Source organism: Manis pentadactyla, chromosome 17, assembly GCF_030020395.1.
Source record: "Manis pentadactyla isolate mManPen7 chromosome 17, mManPen7.hap1, whole genome shotgun sequence".
Lineage (NCBI taxonomy): Eukaryota > Metazoa > Chordata > Mammalia > Pholidota > Manidae > Manis > Manis pentadactyla.
In genome coordinates this window covers 56,685,496-56,711,542 of record NC_080035.1, presented here as the reverse complement: position 1 = coordinate 56,711,542, position 26,047 = coordinate 56,685,496, and the positions used below count along the sequence as shown (strand labels likewise).

Genomic DNA, 26,047 nt, shown 5'->3' with positions numbered 1-26,047 from the left:
TCAATGAGCAAACTGCATTCATTCCCCAAAACCTTACAAGATATTAAGTGAAAGAGAAATAGTGACATTTTCATATTTTAATTCCTTAGAAAGCTATAAAAAAATCTGCAATATTTCGAGCAATGCTTCTTTGAAATAAGGATCAACTCAAACTCTCAGGACAGATTGAAAGTGGGGAAAAAGCAGCAATAGTCTGAAAAACTGGTTCCTCCACCTCTTACTAGCCAAGGATCTAAATTTTAAATACCTTCTTAAAAAGTTTACTATTATTTGATTGTCATAAATCTCAGAGGGACTTGTATCAACAGCCGAATACAAGATTTACATTAACTACTCATCCATGTAATAACCAGTAGACAGAAAGAAGGATTACAGTTCAGGGTTTAGCCCTGAGCTTCCCAGCTAAAGCCTCTAGAAGCATCTCCCCCTAGAAAACCCTTTGCAAAATGGACCTTTGATGGAACAAAACAAGACTGAACTTCATTTTTTAACACAGGGAATTCTCAATTTGGGGGGGAGGGAGAGGAGATCAAAAACACACAGAAATACCTACATGAGCAAACATGAGCTAAACACAGTCATGTCCTCACTGACCTGAAGAAAAACACTTTCTTTATGGAAAGTATTTCTAGGGAAGAAAAATACATAATCACCTCTAGGACAAAAAAGCTAAGATTAATCACACCTACAAATTACACAACACCTAAAATTGTTAACACTCTGTGAGGAGAGGTCTCCATATAGTCAGAACAGGCACAGAGACTCAAGTTCCACCCTGAGAGTCATTTCTTTCAGTTAAGGAAATGTCTTCAGAGAGCTCCTATTACCATCCGCACTGCCTAGAAATGACCTCATTTGGCCATGAGCACATGCATTAGTTTATGAGCTTATGTAGCTCTCACTTTGGATGAGTCATTTTTCATAAACATGACCAGGAACAGGTACTTTAAAAAGCAGGTACTGGGAAGGAACTGGCAAGCACAGGAGACCTTACAACAGGTCACTGAGCACATTAAACCAAGAGAACATCCCTTCTGTTATGGAAAATGTCAAACATACAGAAAAAGCAAGAATAGCTAATAAATCCCTACATTTCCATTACCCAAATGCAAAATTTATCAACTTAAAGCCAATCTCATTTCATCTATATCCCCACTGATTCGCCCACCTGCTCCAAAACTATCTGGAATCAAATCCCAGGCTTCTTATTGTTTCATCCATGGATTCAATGAATACTTGTTCTTAAGTTTAGCCTGGAGTACCATAACACCCATCTAGCTTTTGGCAACAAGTTCATCAAAACCTTAATGTAATATTCAGTAATAATGGTTATCTCCTTTGTAGCCCACAGATACACTTTGGTTTCTTTGAGCCCTGGGAGGGAGATGAGGGGGTTGGAAATTGGGCAATGGCGTAGACAGCTGTCAAAGGTTACCTGAAAGACACTCAGTAATCACATACACCACATATTATGCTTTCTATCATTTCTATTCATTGAAGGATGAGGTCAGAATGAAGTGTTCCTGTTAGTCTGGGTCACAAAAGTAATTCAAGATGCATATAAAAATGCTTATTATCATTCAAGTTCTCTAAACCCATTCAACCATTCAGCCCTTTGCTTTCTGATAAAGAATGCCAGCAACTATGCCAATTAGTGTCAACTGCGATGTTAGATTTTGTAACATCTGCACCTGTCTACCAGTTGGTTTAGTGGGCAAAGAGAAGTGACTGATGTTACAAGTTTCAGCAACACTAAACCAGAACTGATTTTGTGCCAACATTTGCAAGTCTACAAATTCAGCAGTTGGCCTTTTTTAAAAATGCATTTTGCAAATTAGTTTCTATAGGGGATATTTCTTCTTTTCTGTGGGCAGGGCAGGTTTAACAGCCATTACATTGTAAACTATTAACAGTAATATAAAAAAAAAACATGTTAAGTTTTATAACTAGGTAAAATTTAATCCATAAAAAAATTTAATGAATGCCACCACTCAGTAAGGCAGAACATAAAAATGCTTAAAAAACTTTGAGACATAGTTTATATGATAATTTTATTGTTAAAGAACAAATCTAAGTATAATGTGAACACATTATACATACAAAAGAATTGTGTTTTTATATTTTCCTTGATAACTGATTATTTTATTCAGATATGTCTGCAAATGTGGACAGAAAACAATAAAACATTTTATATTTGTGTGTGGGAAAAAAAATGAATTATATATTCAAAGTTCTATAAGCACCACCAAATTTATGCATCTCATTCAAGCACATGATTACTTTTGTAAAAAACTATATATTCATATTTTGAAAGAGGTATTTTCTCATTTTAGAGCAAGATTTTTGATTGAATTTCTTTTAGAATTTGCAAACCAACAATTAAAGCACAGATAAAGATCCAAGTGTATTTAACACGGAAGAGGCCATGAACATCTGGAATTTGATATTAATTACATATCTTCATACTGAAGTATATATTTCATCTTTACTTTTTAAATTTAAAATAATCGGTAATAATTTAAAAGCATGCAATTCTTTTGAAATAGTCAGAACAAAGTACAATTTATCCTCAGATCAAAATACTTCACTTTGGCTTATTATAATTAATAACAACATAGTATTTTTTTTTAATTTCACAATTGAAGCAAATTGCATCTAGCTGATAAAAGCTACTGGAAGTAATATAGTGGTTAAAGACAAAGTGCATTAGTAAAGAGAAATAAAAATTGCATGTCAATACCTAAAAGTATGGGAGATGTATATAATGTAGTACATTCTATCTAGTGTCATTACGTAAATTGCTACTTTTCCTCAACAATCTATTCTCCAGCTCTAGCAAGTAGAATAAATGGTAATTTTACCTGCCAAATTTGGCACAAAAAAGGACAAGCAACTTCATTAACAGAACAATGCTTTCAATATGATTTTTTTCCTTTTTCCACCCAGTGCCAAATAGTAGAACAATTCAAATCAAGAAATCTAAGCAAAATTACCTCCTCTTGTTGAAGTTTTTACATGCTTGAATAAGCAAATGATATATACAGACTGCCAGCAAGAATATCCTCCTCGTAAATTAGTATATTTCTTGTACTGCAGATTAATTCCAAGCTGGTATGCCAAGCTCAACAAAAAGGAAACACCTCCCCATTGAGGTGAAGTTCTCAATTTTATGCATTTCATTTAAGAATGGGACATGGTATGGATATATGATCATTTAAACTCAATGGAATAGATCAAACCTAAAAGACTTGACTCAGTCAAACTTTTGGTTAAGCGTCCATTAACACACCTCAACCAGTAATGTGGAAGGAAACAGAACAGACCTGCCCTCAATCCCTTTGATAAGTAACTAGAAAACCATACCCACTGCCAGCAACCTTGCCAATCACCACTGGCTCTCACTCTTCCTTGGTATTTTTAGTAGCTGGCTATAAACAAAATCATAAATTCTAAACCTTGTTTCAAATCTGATCATCAAAAACAATATAACCAACAAAGATTCTTCTATTAATCACACCGAACTTGTATGATTAAAGAGATACATTTAAGCCAGTTCTCAAGTAACTGTCACTAGATCTTAAAAGCCAACGTTAAGTACCTTTCATCCAATGGGGCACATTTGGCAGCTACTCAACTTTGTCTGTGGTTATTTACAACAGAGGACTGTCCTGTGTTTAATGTCTAGCTGATTTCCTTACTCTTGTTCCATATGATAACCACACAGCACACAGCTAAACAGTCAGTGCTTTTTATAAAAAGCCAAGTAACAAAATGGGGCAATAGCAGTATAAATCCATGATCATGCTGGCATGATAAATACGGCTAAAAGCAAATATATCCACGGAACGAAATCATTTGCATTAAATTTTAACATTTCAAGTAATATCTACCTGTGCACAAAATCATTTGCATTAAATTTTAACATTTCAAGTAATATCTACTTTTGTGGGGATTTAAACACTGAGTTAAAAACAAATGGCATTGCTTATTTTATAATATCTCCCTTAGAAATAAAATATCTTAAAAAAAAATAAAACACTGAATCAGAATAGTATCTCCAGTAGTGGTAATATCCAGATTATGTAGCTGTCTAACTTTCTGTCACTGTTAAAAAAAAAAAGTCTAAATCAAAAAGTGGCAATGTACATCAAGCACCTAACATCAATCAGGTATTTTAATAAACTTTAAACTCACTGAATCCCCAGAGCAATCTTACAAGGGAGATATTAGCCACATGTTATAGATAACAAATCTTAGGCTCAGAGAAGTAAAATTAATTGCTCAAGGTTCCACAGCTAGCAAAGTAGCATACCCAAAACCAGGTTAATCTGAATATCACTCAACCAAACCAATCAAGATATTTGTTGATAAATTCATTTGCTGGGAAAATCCAATAGCAAAGGTCAGTATTTTGTTGCAAAGAATGGTTACTATAATAATCTGTGTGGTAATTCCATGACGCCTGTAATTTTTAACAGACCCTCAGTAGAGTGTCCATGGATAAGAGAAAGGCTCTAAATGAAGAAGGGGCAGAGCCCCCGCAGGGGAAAATCTCCCCCCAACCCTCTGCAACTTAGCAGTGCAAGCGTGCCCTGTAGTGGGGGAAGGAGGAACTGCAGGCTTCACCAGGCTTCCAAAACAGCAGGAGCCAGAGGGCAGGGCGGGGGATGGGAAAGGGAAGCGACTATGGGCTCACCAGGCTGGCTTGACACAATTTCCAAAGGGCAGGAGGTGAAACGTACCTCTCCAAATACTCTCCAGGTATTCTGTTACAGACTCAAAAATGGCTTCATAAAATAAATGAATACAATTCTAAGCAAATATTAGAATCTTAGAATATTGATACTGATACAAGTTTTGCCAATGTGTGTGTCCATTTTAGCTTTAGTCATGTTTAAAACTTTCCACCAATTCTTCATACAGTGAAAAAGAACTGCTTGCAAAGTAGAAGTTACTTTAGATTTATTTGAAAAGTAAAATGTCCGTATTAACAGGGAAGGGAGATCATTCTTTTTACATGCCAAGAATCTTTTGTACATCACCTCATTTGATTTTTACAAAAGCTCTGGAGAATATAAACCCTGGTTTACAGGATGAGGAAAACCAAGGCTCAGAAAAGATAAGTAACTTCTACTGGTTTCACAGTCACCAGTTTCAGGACTGCTATTTAACTCAAGTCCATCTGAATTACCATCTTCATGTTTCCCTGTATGCCGGCATTCATACAAAACACTACTACTGTACTGGCTGAGAGAGGTAGTAACTACTTCACTGGTAAGTGACTGGTAAGGAGGTTTTATCTGTCTTCAAAAACTGTTGTTTTAAATACAGTGTTACATTGCTATTGTTTCTCTACTACCCACCTTCCCCAGTCCCAAACTAATCCTGCTAGTGAATGCTGACAGTTAATTTTTACACCTGAAGATGACAGGGGAAGAATATAATTACCTAGGTGCCTATAGCCAATGTGACTTATGTTTGTCTATAAGTAGCCCAGTTTGCAGAACAGAAAATGTGATAACTTGTAATACGTTACTTATTAACTTCAAATATTAGGAATAGAGTTCCCTAACAAGTTGTCTTGCGAATTGATATAAAATAAAATTTGTAAATGTTCTGTTCTTTGTATCTGACATTTTATGTTTCTACCTAGATTTTCAGAACATTTGCAAGAAATAAAAATACCATCAAACCATGTAACACTGTACTAAAAGCAGAACCATCAACAGAACACCTTTAATAAATCACATCCATACAATTTGTAATTATTTTTACATAAATTTAATGAGATATTCCTGAGCCACATGTTGTCCAAAAACTACGATTTCCATAAAATGCTCAAGTCACAAAACACATAATCAAGAACACAGAGATTGATTCTCAACATATTGGCCCTTGTCAATGAAATCCCTTTCTAACTTATTGCTAGCATCATTCAAAATGTTTTTTTAACTGTTTATAAGTCTTTGTAGATCTTTTTTTCATATCCTCAATAGATATATCTCTGACCTTTGGGTTTTAGAAATTGGCACAATTATAGCTAAGAAACAAGACAGAAATATAAGCCTGAGATGCTATAGATTCTTGGATGGAATATTGAAACAAGACACCAAAAGAATTTATAGGATATATTGCTATCTTTTTTCAGTGTGATCTGTGGCTTTGGAACAATTTTAAGCTTGAACAGTCTAAATTAATTTTGTCCTTCCATAATAAGGAGAGAGTCATAAGAAGTAAAAATGTATTTGGGGTTTTTTTTTTACACAAATCAGGATGCTACAGCAAGAGACTCACTTAGAGATGTAAACCTGTGCCCATGAGCAAACAGCCCAAACCCCCTGAAGCATTTCATCCTAAACACAATGAATGACCAGGATTCTGGGAGAGATCACAACCCCCTGAAATGTAATTAGAATGGTGGGCATTGAAGATAAAAGCTGCCTTGATGATGAAGCATGCCAGACCCTAGACACACTAACTGGTAAAGAGAAGAAAGCGTTATTTTCAGAGTAAATTCAAGGAGCTCTAATGAAATGTAAAGGTTTCAGATAATTTTCTAAAGACCCCAAATATTAGCAGTAGGATACATATTTTAAAATGTATTACTTTACTCTGGAGAACATGTTTTCATTCTTTCAATATATTTATTGAACGTGTACCATGAGCCATGCATGCAGGCAGAACAAATCAAAACACAATTACTATTGGAATTACTGAAACCCTTATTGTTGATTTGCTCGGTTTTTGTGGTTAATAATATAAGCTTCTGAAACAACTACCCTATTAACATATTCAGTCACTGGTTTTCACCTTATACTAGCATTCAGATATCAGATCAGAGAATTATCCCACAAGTTTATGCCATAATTTTGGTTCATGTCTCTTGTAAGCAAAATATGCAAACACACAGCTGCTCTGATACTCCGACCGAGTGAGATCTATTCCACAGACCTCTGACTTCCACCAGTAACCAGCACTGATACAAACAAAAGGAACCCTGGTGAAGGAGGCCGTGTTTTCTTAATAATAACAGTTGTATAAACATAAGGTTTTCTCAGTTAAAGGGAAGCCAACATCAAAAAGCAGTAAAATACAGAACCCTAAACCCCTCTTTCTTTGAAGAAACCCGTTTGAAGCGAGGTGTTTCTAGTTATGGGTGAATGAAATGAGAACTCAGCTGCAACAAGCGGACATCCAGTCCTAGGAAGGACTAATTAAATCCATCTGAGACGCTGCATCGAAAACTGCCTCACACATTTCAAAGAAAGGCACCAGTCTGCTTTTTGCGAAGACATCAAAACCTTCGGTCACACGTGACGTACATCGAGACTCTACAACGATGTTATTTTTATGGACTACAAAGCTCCATAAAAGTACTGTTAAGAGTTTACACTGTTTCATTACTGAAAAATCAGAGTTAAGGCAGACAATTTTTACTTCCACCTGAAATTTCTTTCCAGCCTGCAACTCGTTTTGTAGATCTTCTGTGAGATCTCAAAACAAAACAAAAACAAAAATGAAAGATGCATCGGTATTTAAAGTGTTTCAAATATTTGTTGAGTGAAAAATTAATCAAAGAACTAGCTTTGGATTTTTTCTGATACATAAAACCAGGATTTTATGTTTAGTTAAGATTCTTTAGTTAATAAAAGCCAGCAAACGGAGCTTAAAACTTTCAAAACTTGTTGGCTTGACAAAAACATTCCATATAACAGTTATTATTTGAACTATGAAGTGGTAGTGAAAGTTAAATTCAGAATTTGGAATATTACCCCAACAGAATAAAGTCTTAATGTCTATCCTAACAAGCCTAACTGGTTATGGTGAGCTCATGTAATCATGTTGAGCAACCGCATTTCTTCCTTGTGGAACACTATTAGATGTGACAGTAGGTGACAGGCTGCCTAAATAAGAGAAATTCAATACTTCAACTTTTTTTTTTTTTTGCAATATATATATATATAGAAAGAACTACCACTGACTGCACAGTTGCTGAACTTTGTTCTTCCCATTGCAGAGAGAGTTCAATAAAGAGAGAAGGAGTAACTCGTCAGGAGCACATGACTTCCGGCTTTGCTCTTTATTCACCAAGCCACCTTGGGTGAGTCACTAAATCTTCCAGGCCTAATGTGTTCTGTACTGCTAAATAAGGAGTTGGTCTCGGAAAGCCAAATTCTTATAATCTTCAGAAAACAGTATGGAGGTTCTTCAAAAAATTAAAAAGAGAACTACGATATGACCCAGCAATTTCACTTCGGAGTATTTATCTGAAGAAAATGAACACACTAACTTGAAAAGATATCTGCACCCCCATATTCACTGCAGCATTATTTACAATACCCAAGATTGGAAAAACTTAAGTGTCCATCAGTGGGTTGATGGATAAAGAAAATGTAGCATGATTATAAAAGAAGGAAATCTTGCCAACTGCAATAACATGCATGGACCTTGAGGAAGTTATGCTAAGAGCAATTAAGTCAGAAGACAGAATCATATAATCTCATTTATATGTGGAATCTAAAAAAAAACCAAGCTCATAGATACAGAGAAGATTGGCGGTTGCCACAGGCAGGAGACAAGGGCGGGTGAAATGGTCAGTGGGGGTCAAAACTTCAGTTGTACAAGAAGTCAAGTCATGGGGATATGAAGTACAGCGTGGTGATTATAGTTAATAACACTGTATTACATACTGGGAAGTTGCTAAGAGTAAATCTTGAAGTTTCTCATCATAAGAAAAAAAGTTTTGAGCTGTAATACGGTGAGTGATGCTAAGTAGAACTGTGATGATCCTTACTCAGTATATAATAAATACTGAATCATGTTGTACACTTAAAGCTGGTATGTTATATGTCAACTATACATCAATAAAAATTTACTAAAACAAAAAAACTGCATAGTCACTGAAAAATTATTTAAAATTAGGGAGTGAACATAAGCAGAGGGAAAAGCGTAATTTTATCAGTGGGAGTCAGTGGAGAGGCACTGAGCAGTGACACCAGCAGAGGCAGAGCTGGCCCTCTCGACCAGCCTGGGGCATATCAGCCAAAGCCATGTCTTAATTGTTCCTGTATCTCATCTTCACACAGAGAATAAGCATATTAGTGTACTGCCAGTCTCAGAACTTCAAGAGTGGTCACAATAAATAATACAAGATGATCTCCGAAAAGCAGTAAGAAACTTTGTGAAAAGTTATGTAATTACTTGGGACTATTTCTTATCTCTGAAATCTCATTTGGAGATAGGATCTTGAAGACTCTATTCTAGCATGATTACATTTCAGAAAAACAAATTCCTATAGCTTCTAAAATTCTGATATTTTTTCTTCAAATGTGAACTAATGCAAACACTAAACAGATTTTGTTTGGAATCCTACCTGCTAAGTCCCCACTGCTGCACCACCCCCACGGGGGCACACCATGACAGTTCAGTGAATTAACTAATCAAAGATTTCAGTTCAGAGGAAATTTCATAGCAGAGAATAAATTTCTGGAAACAAAAACACACCACTACATTACTGAAAGAAAAAACTAAGTTAAAGAAAAAGATTTTTTTTCCTCTAAATACTAACACCATAATCTATTCTAAAATATTGCCTGGAATTGTATGCTTTAGAATTCACATTTAGTCATCAGAATTATCCACAAATGGGGCTGATCCCAGCATTAAAACATATCAGTTACAGGAATTCATGTGGGTGCCAATCAGAGTGCAAGAAATATTCAAGTATAAAAATTAGAGTAGCTGAATAAAAATAAAAATTTTAAGCCTTACTAAACTCAAAGAAATAAAGCATGATACAATGGACTCATATGGATTGCATAGCTCTAAAATGTATTTAGTATCAATATTAATCTTTGTAACTAAATGAGAAATGTGAAGTGTATGAACAAGAGCAGTTAGAAAAGCTGTTGGAAGTTGGGACTGTCACTTAGTTGGCTACAGAATTTAGGCAGGCAGGTGACATATTTGAGTGGGTCAGTTGCCCTCACAGTGCGCTAATATGCAATATTGACACCATCTTTCTCACATGAAGCCAATATACCTGCACTCTGCAGTTCCCACTGTTGATTCATCTCTTGGTATCATTCAAAATGTTGATTTTTATCTACGTTCAAATATAATATTCATTTGCTTTAATGGTTATCTCTAACCACATAATTGATACTGATTCACTTGAATATGTGCCCAAAATTTGCCTTTTAAGAGATTGGAATCATGTTCTTCTTGGTAGAGGGCAAATGTTTTTTAAATTTATTTTGTTATTGCTTAAAAAAGAAAAATCTTCATATTACTTCACTTTTCCTAAGACTTTGAGGAAATGTGAAGTACCATAAGAATATATTTTTGTGTTAAGATCCAAATTTCTTAACTGTATTCTTCAAGTTTCAGAGTATGGGGGACACTACATTCTTTGCAAGCAAACTTTTAATGGCAGACTGGATTATCAGTCTGTCTGTCCCACTGTCAGAGATGCATATTCCACTCTGATGCCGGGTTTAGCCATGTGTTTTGCTTTGTCCGGCGGGATGTGGGCAGATAGGTTTACCTCATGTCCAAGATGACGCTTTATATGTGCTTGCACGGTTTGACTCACCCTCCGGTTCTCCTGCCCCATGCTATACAAAGATGCTCCAGAGAGTGGCTGTTCCTCCCGCCTGGGTCCCAATGGGAAGATACAGAGGAAACCTGACACGGGCTTGCAGCCTGGAGTTACCCCGGTTGTGCCTTACCAAGGCCAGTCTAGCCTAGCCTAACCTAAGAGGGAGCCAGGGCTTGGCCTCACCAAAAGCCCAGCCAAACTGTACACAGCCACAGCGAGTGTGCAGCTGTTTTACTGTACCTTTCCTTCGACATTTCTTTCTAGATACAATTGCTTATTTTAGCCCCATCCCATTTCTGAGGTGCCTTTTTGTAAACATATGACTGTGTTTGCCATGTTATCATAAGAAAAGCCAGAAAACATTTCATTTCGTTCTGATTCAATAACTAGAATAACATATTTGGTGGCAATTAAAAAACTCTTAATTTTTAAACCTCAGAACGTTAGTGAATGAAAAGCAGTGATTGTCTTCCTTTTAATGATACTTCAAGTGATGGCATAGTTTTAATTATGCTCCTACATATATACATAAATCCAGTTTGAATGACTTTTCAATTTGGAAATGAATGAAGAAAGCTTACAATTTGATGTTTGAAATCACATTTCCTAGGTGCTTGTGGGTAAAACTGTAATATTTCCAGAATATCTCGCCTGGCTTTGGTACATCTGCATATCAATAGGCGTTCAGAGGTGGAAAGAAGTATGGCTTTAGTGCATTTGCATCATTCCTCAGGGGTGGAGAGAAGTTCATCTCCCTATCAATGGGTAATTCCCTTGGCAACAGAGGGCTTACCTGTACCTGAGAGGTGAGGGGAAGGCCAGTTTTGCTTCTCCTGAGGCAGGAGAGACAGCCCGGGACTGCAGTTTGTGAGTAATAAACGGATTTTAAACTTTATTTCTCCCTTTGACTGATTTTGGTTTTTCGAGGTATTTTGCCCTGGGATTTCCTTTCCCCGGACTTACAATGCTAAACTTGTAACAAATAAAATCATTGTTTTCTTTAATCATAACAAAATAAACTGGCAAACACACTGACTACATTTTGATATCTCTTTATGTAAATAATTTAAGTGGGTATGAAAGGCAACTGCCAAAGCAGACCAGCCTGCATTTCCTGGGTGTAACTTTCTAATTTATCTGTTTAAGCCTTTTATACCATTAGGAAGTCATTTTTAAACTCCCCCCCACCTATTCTCTGCTTCCTTTCCTCCTCCATCCCCCTCACTCCACAAATACTTCCTGATAGGTTCAAGGGGTAAATCAGACTTGGTCCTCCCCATCCTTGTAAAGCTTATATTCTAGTGTGAAGAGACTGAAATTAGAAAAGTGGGCAAAGAAATAAAGAAGATAATTTAAGCTCATGGTAAGTCAATGAAGGCAATACACTGTGATATGACAGAGGGTAACTATGGGGTCACTTAAGTGGCCTGAAATCTGCTTCTGCTCTCCCACGTAAAACAACAGCAAAGACAAAACAAAAGTAACCAACAAACCTCTAAACTTACCAGAATTAGCGATCAAAATAATTCAATATAAATGAGTTTACTAAAAATATGACAAATTTAATAATTCATTAACTGTGATCAAAGTAAACAGACTATTAATTCTAATGATATCATATGAACTTAATTCAGACTTTCCAAAAATCTCTATTCAATAGTGCCCTCTAGCACATACTTTATAAACCGCTCCGCTAAGAGCTGGCTATAGAATGAAACACGGCCTCAGAATAAAATCCAGACCCCTGGTTCAAAAGGCCCTTCAGGAACCGCACCTATCCACCTTCCTCACGGTTAACTACCCTCTTCCTCCTCAGGCCCTGCTTCAGGCGCAGGGAGCTGCCTTCTGCCCTAACCACTATCAATTCCTGATCACCAGCCTCAGACACATTCAATTCGCCTGGCTCTGGTACTGAAGTCAGTTCTCCCTCCCAATGTCAACAGCCACCATTTGGAATCTACTCCACATGCACCAAACTTGTAATGCTGAGACAGGGACCCTGGGTGTAGTCAGAGTAGGGTGAGGGCCTCCGGAAAAAGCAAGGCGGGATATTTACAGGCAGAGCAATGTAACTATGTGCAAGGAAACCCCCTACCAAAATTCTGTGTTAAACATTAAGCTCTAGAATCATTCTTCAGTGAGATCAGTTGATTCTCCCCAAATAAAGGAAAGCAGCCCATGTTTTTATTATGCTAATCATTTGTAATCATGTGTAAGATTCACTTTAGCGTGCTAAAGGGGACTTTGTCTCACCAAGGACAAACATCCTAAGACCACTTTTAACAAGCCCACACCCTAAGCCCTTTATCAGCTCCCCCAAATCCTCAATTGCCTATAAGTCCCCTAGACAACGCACTCTCTTGTTCCCTGAGCCAGGAGCGCTGTCCTCTCACTGTATCTCTCAGTAAAAGCCTCTCCCTGGCTCTCCTACCTTGGGAGTCTGCGAAGTTCATTCTTGGACTCCACAAACAAGAACCCTGGCATCCATGCCCTGCTCCTCCTCCGCCGTGGCACGTCACCCCACGTCCTGGCCCACAGGGAACACTCGCCACCACCAGAGAGTGAGTCCCCAGCTCACCTTCCTCCTCACCTCTTCTGCTCCCCTTCAGATAGAATGCAGGAGTCCCTTCCCCTAGTTCCGCTCTTCTTCCTCATCCCTTAGTTTTGAGACTTCCTTCCTCTGGCTCTCATCAGTGTAGGGACCCAGGGCAGGCTGCACCAAGATGCGTGGCGGGACGTGCAGGTAATTTCAGAGTTGAGGACAATCGAGGCCCAAAGGACTCAGGAAGAAACTTTGGCCTCCACCCGACCACTGCATAGAAAGGATTCCAGTGGAGGACTTGCTCCAGGACAGCTGCCACCACAGAAGCTGCGCTACAATGTAAACTAGGAGTGGTGGACAGGGAGGGATGTGACTGAGTCTGTTAAAATTCCTCTCCATGCCCCTGCATTGTTTCTGTGGGGCCCATCAAGTACTTCATTTATCAGATATTTACTCTCTTCATATTCCTGCAAATTACTTCCCTTTTCCATTGAAGTCTCAGGCCGCTACCCGCTTCTCCTGGGTTCTGGATGATGGATGTATCTCATCCTTCCTGACTCTTTGGAACCCATGTCTATGGCTTCCCCACACTTAGGGAATTCAACGTTGTTTTTTTCTCCTGTTAATCGTCTCATGTCAATTTGATTCTTAGACCAGCTAGAAGAATCTCGAGGAGTGGAGGAAAGTTCCTCCTCTCCAACATCAGCATTTTAAAAAGCTTAAATTTATTCCACCTTCCACAAGCAAATCCTCCCTCAACACTGGGACCCATTCCAACCACCATGCTCACCTCCTTCCCTGTCTCAGCAGACCTGTCACTCCACTGTCCATATGTCTCAACTCACTGCAATTTGGTTTCTGTCCACATGGCACCACTGAAATTGCTCTCTCCATGATCAATTATTTCTGTGACATTCAATAGACGCATCTTAGTCTTTTTCTTTTCTTCTGTGACCACAGGCATCACTGACCTTTCTACCTTCTTAAACCACAGAATCTTAATACAATGATATACTGAACATTTCTATTTGTATATCCCACGTATCCCCAACAACATGTCCAAGACTCAAACTACTGTCCTATCTCCTAAATTCCTGTGTCTACCACATTTCAGTAAACACTGCAATCATTTAATCAGCAGCACAGGTAGGCATAATCTTTAACCTCTCTTCCTGCCCACATTAAACCACCTTTGTCTGTGAGCCACATTACAGTGTGAAAGTGCCTGTTCAGACACTGGCATCAGATTCCTGGGTCTGAATCCTTCCTCTGCCACTAGCTGTGTGGCTCTAGGAAAATCAGTTGACCTCTCTGTGTTTGTTTCCTTACGCTTGAATCAGGAATGATAGTACCAGAGCCTTCTAGAATTGGCATAGAGATTAAAGTAGACCATATATGTTAAGTACTTAGTACAGCTTGGCATTGTAGCACACTCAGTAAACGTTCACTACAACTGTTACTAAATTACATACTGCTTGTGAATCACTTAGCACAGTGCTTGACATGTTACGTGCAACATATATTAGCTAACATTACTATTTCATACATGCTGATTTTATCCTCATTCTCCATATGTAGCTGACTCTACATTTTAAGTCTCTCATATTGATCTGTTTTTTTCCCCTCTGCCACACTAATCACAGTGGAGACCTCTTTCTTACATTACTGCTTCAACAGACTCCCAACAGGCTCCTTTATTCTTCCAAGCTATTCAACACAGGCCAAGGGATCTACCAGGCAAGTCCAGTCGGCTTCCCAGAGGAAGACGGTCGTGGCTCTGCACTGCTCTCCAGGTAACTCCAGGGCACCTTGCCACGGCTCACACATTCCCCACATCATCAGGCCCCAGCCTGGCTCCCCGAGGCCTCCCTCACCGCTCACCCCTCACCACCCCTTCCTTCACCAGGTCCCCTACTTCAGGCTTTCCACACTCAGTCATATATAAGTCTTCCCATTTCCTCAGGCATATCATATCATATCATCTATCTATCTATATATATATATATGTATATATATATATAGTGTGTGTGTGTGTGTGTGTGTGTGTCTTACAACTCTGCCCACTTGCCCTACTCCACCCGCCTTCTTTAGGTCTTGGCTTGGCCATTATTCCCCATGGAAAGTCCCCCACAGCCACCTCTGCATCCAGGTTAGGGCTTCCCCGTGTGTTCCCCACAGTGCCCATCTCTGCCTGTCATCACTCACTTGTTCTCCTTGGCTGACGCAGCCTTTGTCCTTGTCACCCTTAGCAGATGACACTCTATGAAAGTCAGACCATCTCTCTTGATTACTACTGGCTCTCCATGACCTATGTCATAGGACATACTCAATAAACAGCTTTAAACTACACAACTGAAATGATAAATGTATAATGGCTATAAATGTATCAAATTTTATCTGATGGCAGCAAAGACACTTTAACAGTTTGCTTTACTGTTCATTTTATTTATAAATAAGTTTGGGGGCCAATAATATCATACCAAAATGTAAAATACCTTGTAATAAGTTTTTGTGGTAGAAATTTTACCAGTGGCCATAACAGGCTACTAGACTACTATGGATTATTTTAAAGGGCTTATAAAATTACACTAACTCACCTGAATATCTGTTATCAACACTGAAAGTTTTATTCCAGATCAAATTCTCCAGAAAGTGGCAGAAACCGGGGGATAATACTAAAAATCACTTGCAGTATTAATGAATTAATAAATTCATTCTGTTAAATTGTTCTCCATGGAAGCCGTATCAATTTATATACCCACCAATAATATATGTGGGCCTATTTTTCTACAACCTAGAAAAGAGTATTTGGCGACTCTAATACAGTAACAACCAATACTGTTTAATGTTTCTCATTCCCCAAGTAACTGGATTTTCTAACTTTTTTTTCTTCATTTAGTTGTATAACAAGTTATTTGACTCTTGAGCACAACATGACTGTGTCATTCAAGAGGAGACAGGTGCAGCTGTGTACCCAATTAGACAAGCAATTTTCCAGATTATATGGGCAGGAGCCTCACCCTTTTATGAAAATTCAGTCCTGTGGTTCAAAAGCGCCATGTAAACAGATCAAGCTGTGCAAGGTTACTCTTCAGACTTGATTTTAACACCACCTCGTTTATCTGACCCCCTCCTATCAGACATCCAGCTGATCTGATCTGGATGAGTTCGTTGCACACTGGAAAACAAGTTACTTTTGGACCTTCTTCCTTAAAGCCCAGAATAAGGAACCCTGAGCAAACTTTTGGAGTTAGCTCTCATTACCTTTTGTTAACAAAACATGTACCTAACTTCTGTACAGTAATCTCTCTGGGTAGTTTATACACCTAACAGGAAAACCAGAGACTGCTGGAGGGGCTGCCCAATCTGCTCTGACTCAATTCCCCTTCTCTCACCCATGTTAGTCCTTTCTGTGCTTTTTCCAGTTTCCTGATTCAGATTAGATCAACCTCTTAACATAATCTATTAGGTGATCTACAGAAATGACTTCCAAGTTCGCAGGTCTGGCTGAAGGAGTTCCAGTCACTGGGCTTTGTGTACTTGTACGTGCAGTATTAGAGCTCTTTATCCAATGAGCAGCTCGCAGCTGGCTGCTTCCCTGGATGACATACGCATTGCGGGGGGTTTCTTGGTAGGTAATTAAAATTCCATTTTTTCAACAGTCCCACATCTCACAGACCCTTCCACTGCAGTTTTGAAACCCCTTTTTTGAGGAAGCTGGGGGATAGGTAGTACGCATTCAGGGTTCAAAATCCAAAAGCACTAAAGAAAGAGACATCTGGTATAAGGTTATACATCCTCTCACTTCTATCACAAGGTCGGCCATCTAGCTCCCCAGTTCAAAGGCAACCGTGGTTACTAGTTTCCGGTGACTCTTTCCAAAGATACTCTAGAAACATAACAGGCATAAATACATATATTCTTTTTTACACAAATGAAAGTATATCACTTTCCTCACTTAACATATCAGCACACAGAACGTTTGGGTCCTTTTTAATGGCATACAGTAGTTCAATGATGTGGATGCACTATGTTTAACTATTCCACCTACAGGAGCATTTCAGTTGTCTCCAGTCTTCTGCTATTACAAACAGTGCAGCCATGAGAATGTTTGTACATCTCCTACACGTGAACATATCATATAGTATAAATTCATTTTGTTAAATTGCTCTCCATGGAAGCCGTATCAATTTATATACCCACCAATAATGTATGTGGGCCTATTTTTCTACAACCTAGAAAATTAGGGAATTTTCAAATATTTCACCTTTGCCAAAATGTAGGTGGGAAGTAGTATAGTCCTAATTTTAACCTAAAATTTTCTACGTGTTTTAGCACATTTTCTCATATATGCAGGAGCTTTATATATTTCCTTTGCTGTAAATGGTCTCTGGATGTTTGGTCTTTTTTATATTGATTTGTAAGAGTTCTTTAAATATTAAAAACATTTCCTTTTCATCACTAAAATGAGCTGTAAACTTTCCCTTTGGTCTGTTTGCTTCTCTATTGGCTTTACTTATAATGGTTTTATATTTTTTACAGAAAAATTTAACCTTTTTTAGCATTATCTTAACTTATCTCCCTGTAATTTTCTTCTCAGATGGAAAGTAATGTTATCAAGAAAACAAATGTTTTTGCCAAAGTGAAAGAATTTCATGTTTATACAAAGTATGTTTTTTTGGAAAAAGTTCAATAAAAGACAATATTTTCCTCAAATAGGATATTTTACTACTTTGTTTAATATACTTCTTAAAACTCAGGGTGGGAGTCTAAACAAAAAAACTTACCTAACAAGAAAAGTAATTTACACAATTAGAACACTACTGTCAAAAGGAAAAAAAAATTGTTTTAAATATAAAATATTACATAACTTCTAAAATTTAACTCAGTTTTCTATCATTGATCATGTGCTCTAAGCCAGTTTTCTAATTAGGGTTACAGACCTTTATTCTAAGCACCTATGAGTACTATGGTTTTCATTTTAAAATGCTACTGCAAAAATGTTCTTTTCTTTTTCTGTCTGCTACTATGCAATTAAGCCATAGATAATTTTTTAATAAAAAGCCTATAGTAGGTATAAATGTACTAGTGAACTGACCTTGTTGCTGATGTCTTTTGTTCAAGAATCAGAGTCTATTCTAAAAACTGACCCTGAAGGCAAAAGAACAGATACTACATGATTTAGCGTCACTTTCTAATCTATAAAGGGGATAAAAGGAACAGAGATTACGATGTACAATGCAGGTAGAAACTTATTAAAGTACTTTATTAAAGTGTATCTTACTACCAATACATTCAAGGTTTTTTACATTAATATTTGAAAACAAAATGTTACATGCTCAAGATTTATTCATATATGCCAAATTCATTTACTTCTTAATCTTTATGAAAATGTTACATAAAATACTTAACTAGCTTTACTCAAAACCACATTTTCAAAGTGCTCTCGAAATAGCAAAACAAATTCTGGTGGAATGTTTTCTTATCAAGCAATCTAGAACAAAATACATGGTGGTAGAAGAAATGGGAAAGCATGGCTGTGTTAGAGAAAGAAGCCCTCAAACAATGCGTATATAATTATTTCTTATTATGCATCCATATGTAATTATTATTTTTTATTCCTATGTTCATCACCATATTCTTTCTTTGAGAAGAAAAATATAGGGTGGTAATTTCAATGATATGAATACTGCAAAACAATTCCCTCCCTCCACCACAGGCATCTAAAGATGAGACAATTTTACATCAACCAAAATTAACATTATTAAGAAAACAAAATGAAAGCATAAACTCTTCTAGACACAAAATCTTATTTATTAAAACCTTGTGTTGCTTTAAAAAATTATTACATACTTAGATAAAAGTATTGCTTTCAAAAATTAAAACTTATTTGAATAAAACTGTAAAATCATTGCTAAAAATCAGTATTTTGAATTTTAAAACCAATCTGAATAATACATTTATGTGTACAAGAGGTAATAAGTAATGAGATACTAAAAATGCTTTCTAATAGCTACTCTTAAACAGTGTCTCTGTGTACTTTTCAAAACTGGGTACACTATATACATTAATATGTACATTTTTATTTATGATTTACTCATATTCTTGTGATGCTAATGTTCTTTAAGCAGTATGGCTTGAGCCTTAACTTTCAGCATATCACCAATAAAATTTCTTTTATTGAGTGACAAAACATTCTAGTTAGAAATAAATGTATTATTCCTTGTATTAAGGATTTATCCAGTGTCTAGCAGAGTTAATTTTTCACGACAGTGCAATTATTTCTCAGAATGCTGTCTAGCAAAACCACTTTGTAAAATGAGATACAGAGAGGTACTAGTTCACGGGCCTTGGGCTCATACCAGCCTAGATTTACTCCTAGCTTCCACACTCACAGGCTCTGCGACTTCGGCTCCTCTTAGTCTTTCTGAATCTCAGTTTCCAGATTCCATCTGTCAACTGGAGCAAGCAGCGTCTCCCTCCAGCTCTACTCCTTCCTCACTTAGAGATAATGTTTGTCAAGTGCCAAACATGCACACCACAGTCAACTGTTGCTTCAAAGAAAATCCTTTGAATAGGCTAAAATAAGTATCAACACACAACTAAAACAAGACAGGGAAATCCCTTCCTCATGCTCCTGTTTATGGAAAACAAATAATAATCAAAGGAACCATATACTTCCATAATAAGAAATTAAAGTTATTTATCTATAGATGTCTCTTATTTTTCAACAAAACTTAGCTCTCCCAGGCTACCACATCCCAGTGTTCTTCCTCACCTATTTATACTATGATTTCGAGACAAGTTGTGGCTTATGTATTAAGTCCTGTTCTAAGTTGTTCCTTGTTGGCATTTCTGCCAAATAACTTCTTCACCTTCCTGGAGATCTTTCCTTTCACCTCACCAGGCAGTTAAGTGCTTTCTTCTGTCTTTCTCACATGAAGAAATTGGTTAAAGGCACCCTTATAAGGCATTTATCACTGTATTTTAATTACTTCCAAGTCTGACTTCCCTTTACCACCGTAAGTAGAGATTATTTACATGGATATCTCCAAGGCACCCTGACTTTAATTCATCTTTTCTTCAGTGCAATATCATGTTCATATTAGCAACTTTTCATTGCTTCATTGGTATGGGTTTCTAAGAAGTAGTATTATTAGACCAAAGAATATGAATGTTTTTAAAGGCCTTTGGTAAGTAAACATTATCAAATCAGTTTGAAAAAAGGGTAATACATTTAATTCATCTTTGCATTGCTGACATCTAGCCCAGCAACTATTATTTGGAAAAATTATTATTTGCAACATTATTTGGAAGGTAAAATATATTGATCATGGTAGTAAGTGTATAATTATGTCTAAAAATACTTAAATGGTCATGATTTAATACTCATGATAGAATTGAGTCAAGGTTCTAGACAACACAGATGTTTAACCTTTTAAGGAAACGCCAGGCTGTTTTCCAAAGTGGCTGCACCATTTTCCATTCCCACTAAGAGTGTATGAGGGTTCCAATTTCTCTACATCTTCAGCAATATTTGCTGTTATCTAACTTTTTTTATTGTAGTCATCCTAGTGGGTGTGAGGTGCTACCTCAGTGTGTTTATTTGTATTTCCCTGATGCCTTAATGTTATATAGCTTTGCATGTGCTTCTTGTCAACTGTATATACACTTTTGAGAAATGTCTGTTCAGATCCTTTGCCCATTTGTATAGAGTTGTCTTTTTATTATTAAGTTTCAAGTTTTCTTTGTATATTCTTTAAGAAGTGCTTTACTGGGTATATGACTTCCAAGTATTTTTTTCCCATCCTATGGCTTGTCTTTTCCATTTCTTGTTAGTATCCTTTGAAGCAAAGTTTTTAATTTTGAGGAAGACCAACGTACCTATTTTTTCTTTTGTTACTTGTGCTTCCGTATCATATCTAAGATTTAGGAAGTATTGCTATCTTAACAATATTGAGTCTTTCAATTTATGAACATGAGTTGCTTTCTATTTATTTGGATTTTCTTTAATTTCTTTTTCAATCGTTTGTCATTTTCACAGTATAAATTTAATACTTCTTTAAATTTACTCTTAAGTATTTTATTCCTTAGATGTTCTTGTTAATGGAATTGTTCTCAAAACTTTATCTTTGGATTATTCATTGCAAGTGAGTAGAAATACAATTAATTTTTATATATTTATTTTGTATCCTACACCATTATTATACTTATTATTTGTAATAGTTTCTTAATGGATTTCTTAAGGCTTTCTACATACAATATCTCATCTGCAAATAGAGATTTTTATAGATTTCACCAATTAGAGTAGGTTTACTACACAGAACTGGTATTTCAGAAGTGTATTGCTGCCATTTAACTTTTAATATAAATTTTATCAGTATGAAACTTACCAGGAATTGAAAGAATGAGAGGATTCTGATTGTCATTTAAAACATCAAAAATTTTATACTTATCAAAAAAGTAAGATTTTGACCCTCTTATAAGAAATAATAAAAATTAAATCTTATTTAGGAAAATGAAAAGAGTTTTTAAAAAGCTTAAAAATATTGTTTTCCTTGACCACATTAAATGTTACTTTTGATCATTTAGATTTTTCTTTCCAACCACTAGCACAAACTTACATTTGTGTGTTAAAATTCAATAGTCTAAAGATTTGGGTTATTCTCAACAGAAGTAATTTACAAGTCTTTAGAAAAATTTCTTCCAGTGGCTCACTATAACAAAGGATTTCTAATTCAGTATCTAGGATCATATATAACTGTTTTCTAGTTTATTAGTAGTTAACATGAAATATCAGGAAAAACATTTTTCAAGTGCATTTTTCCATCACTGGGAAGGCTGAATTCCTAAGCACACTATGACATGTTTCTTCCAAGTGAATGGTCTTCAATATGAATTTAGTCCATCATCTTTTAAGATAATGCATATGCTTTAATCATTTCCTTTATCATGAACCATTTTGACTGGTTTCATGTTACACAGAACAAAAGAGAAATGGAAAGCATCTTGGGAATCCAGATGGGAATACTGAAAATAAATATAAATAAAAAGCGGTTTGTTTTTGATACTTTGGAGTTTACTATCTTAATAAGCTAAGTAAAGTCTCAAATTTGTATTTAGCAGGTTTTATACTTAATTAATTCTGCTGTTCATTCTGCACTTGTATTCAGAATCAGAATGAAGACCTAAAACACACAAAGTATTTCACTCTTTCCAAAACTTCTTTACTTAATGTGTATTTCCACCATGCTCTCTTCATTTCCTAAAAATTTCATCTTCCCTGCTTACGACCTTTTGTTTATCCAGTCATCCATCAATGGACACTTTGTTTGCTTCCACCTCTTAGCTACTATGAATAATGCTGCTTGAACATAGGTGTGCAAATATCTTTTCAAGACCCTGCTTTCAATATTTTTGGATAAATACCCAGTGGTGGTATTGCTGAATCATGGTAATTTCACTTTTAATTTTTAAGGCCCCACCATACTGTGTTTCACAACAGCTACACTGCTTTACACTCCAACCAATGTAAGCAAGGATTCCGATTTCTCCACATCCCTGCCAACACCCATTATCTTCTGGGGGTTTTTGAGGGCAGCCATCCTAAGAGCTATGAGATGGTGCCCAGTGTTGGTCTGGATTTGCATTTCCCTAATGACTAGTGATGTTAAGCATCTTTACATGTGCTTATTTGGCCATTTCTTTATCTCCTTTGGAGAAATGTCTATTAAAGTCCTTCAACCATTTTTAAATTGGGTTTTTATTGTCATAGTTTATTTTGCTCTTGGAGTTGTTGGAGTTCTTTATATAATCAAGATAATAATTCCTTGTCAGATACATGCAAATGTTTTCTCCCATTCTGTGAATTACCTTTTCACTCTACTGACTGTGTCCTTCGATGCACCAAAGCTTTAAATTTTGATATTTACCTATTTTTTATTGTTGCTGCCTGTCTTTTCATTTCATATCCAATAAATTATCATCAAATCCAATGTCATGAGGTCTTCCTCTGTGTTTTCTTGGATGAGTTTTATAGCTTTAGCTCTTACATTTAGGTCTTTAATACATTTTGAGTTAATTCTGTATATGGTGTAAGGTAAGCATCCAACTTCATTCTTTCATATATTGATATCCAATTTCCCCAGTACTATTTGTTGAAAAGACTGTCCACTGTTGTCCTTTCCCCGTTGAATGGTTTTGGCACTCTTGCCAAAAATCATTTCAGCATCCAAGGGTTTATTTCTGGGCTTTCAATTCTATTCATTGGTCCATGTGTCTGTCTCATGCCAGTAGCAAACTGTTTTGATTACTGCAGTTTTATAGTACATTTGAAATCAGTATGAGCTCACCAGTTTTGTTCTTCTTTTTCAAAACTGTTGACTATTTGGGGTCCCTTGAGATTCCATATGAATTTTAGGATAGATTTTTCTGTTTCTGCTAAAAAAAATCAGTTGAGTGGGTGGGGAGGGAGGGAGAAGGGGATTAAAGGGTATTATAATTAGCAAACATAATGCAGGTGAGTCATGGGGAAGGCAGTTTAGCATAGAGAAGACAAGTAGTTACTTACTATATAACATCTTACTATGCTGACACACAGTGATTGCATTGGGGTGTGGGGGGGACTTGATAATATGGGTGAATGTTGTAACCACAATGTTGTTCATGTGAAACCTTCATAAGATTGTATACCAATGACATCTTAATTAAAAATAAAGTCTTTAAAAAAATCGGTTGGGATTTTGATAGGGATGGTATTAAACCTGGAGATCACTTTGGATAGTAATGACATCGTAACAACATTAGGTCTTCCAATCCATGAACGTGAGATGGCTTTCCATTTATTTGTATCTTCTCTAATTTCTTTCTGCAATGCTTTGTAGTTTCCAGTGTACAAGTCTTCCTCCATGGTTAAATTGTTCTTAAGTATCTTATTCTTTTAGATGCCATTGTAAATGGAATTGCTTTTGCTTTGTGTATTTTTAAGTCTTACATAAATGATGTCATTAAGTATTTGTAATTTCACAACTTCCTTTTCCACTATTATTATGATACATACATACTGAAAATGCAGTAACATGCACAAGAAGGACACATAGCACCTTCAAGGATAGCTGTTACCTCTGGGGAGGAAAGGGGCAGAATGGGATGATGTAAAGAAAAGATTTAGCCATATCCATGAATTTTTTTCTTTTTTAATAGGAAACCTCTATAAGATTTATGCATTTGCTCTATGTTCCTCATTTGAAATAACTTTAATTAAATAAAAGAACTCTAAAAACATTGGGTATCTGGAGCATCACTGTGGGCTAAACAAATATGACTTTGCCTGCACTACTTTTGGGGTCATTAACCTAGACTATTATCTTTAGTTAATTACGTTTTCTTGATGTGGCAGAGGGTTCTCTAGAAAACCACGTAAATAGTCACAGCTTTACCTTCTGAATCTAGCTTTACCTTCTGAACCCTAAAAGCACAGGTCCCACAATATTAAAATCTCACCACCAATTGTCTTTACTTAGTCCACACTATTCAACTTGACTCCTTTCATAATACTGATGTCAAATGAAGCTCAATATAAATATGCTTAGGAAAAGGGGACATACTATCAGGAGTACTTGCCTTTTATTGCTTGGTACTTCTGATTGTAACTAAGCCAATAAATAAGGGAAATAATTTTTAATGCTCTCTATATAAAGGTGGGGTTTTTTTTCAAGGAAATTTTTAATGCATCAATCTTGAAGTATTTTTTTAAACAACCCTACTTCCCTCATGAGCTAAAAAAAAAGTTAAACAGGAGGTAATTCTACAAGAAAAAGTCAAAAGATACCACTTGAGCTGTCAAGCCAATAGTCTCTAGTTTTCCAACAAGGAATCTGAAACAAACACAAAGAAACAACAGCTCTAAGAAGTAACCTGGGCAGTCTTCTCATTACGGCAAGGAAGGCAGTGCTTAGAAAAACACTGTATTAGAGTATCAGGTTAACAGCCAAACTTCAGTGTTGACTCAGTACAGAACTAAAAATTATGCTAAAGTCTACATTTTTGTAAAGTTAGCCTTCCCTCAGGAAAATGCTGTAATATTAATACTCTTTACTATTCAATAAATATAATTTGCTACTCAATCTGATGTACATGAAGTGTCCACTTACAAAGCTACTTTTGGAAATGATCATACAAAAAAAGAGGGACATAAAATCTCATAAATTCATCACAAAGTATAACACAGACAATTGTTTAATTCCATTAAGTTTTCATTTTAAGAGTTGAGTGAAATATCATTTAGTAACAAGTGTTTTAGCAATGTTGGCACATAGAATGAACCGCAAAATTTGAAGGCAGTCAAAGAGACTACCCTTAATTCATGAATTAATCTCATTTACTTGTGACTCTGACTAAGGCATAGGAATGTCAGCTTCTCCAGTGTAACAGTCTAGCACTTACGTAACATGCACACAGTAGGCATAAATATTGGTTGAATAAATGAATCCCCATTAATTCTTGACTTGTGGTATTTTCTAGCTTAGAACCCAGAAGCTGCCATATTCATCAAGCCTCACCAGGTCCTATTTCAGTGAAATTATATTATTTTGATTTTCATATCCTGTTTAAGTCTTTTGATACCAAGTCATTTTTCTCCCAAACAAAATGACATTTCAATACAACTTAGCCATAAGAACAGAAACGTAGATCAATGTAATATTTGTTATACTAACTATATAGCAGCTCTTGTGGGTTCATGCTGGAAATAATAAAGGATGTGAGTTAAAAGAGTACAGAGTTCTTCCATGGTATTTTTCTGGAAATCTCGAATAGCAGAATTTAAGCATAAACACTAAATCTTATTGTAACATTGTTCAGTATAGAACGAAATTAAATGAAAGCAGTTCTATTGTGGATACTAT

The 26,047-nt window shown here is 36.2% G+C and overlaps 1 protein-coding gene across 6 annotated transcripts in view; it reads right to left on the bottom strand.

Moving 5' to 3' along the window:
* PCCA (propionyl-CoA carboxylase subunit alpha) overlaps window positions 1-26,047 on the bottom strand; it is a 358,555-nt gene that overhangs the window by 98,075 nt on the left and 234,433 nt on the right. The gene's annotated exons all lie outside the window — the stretch shown is intronic.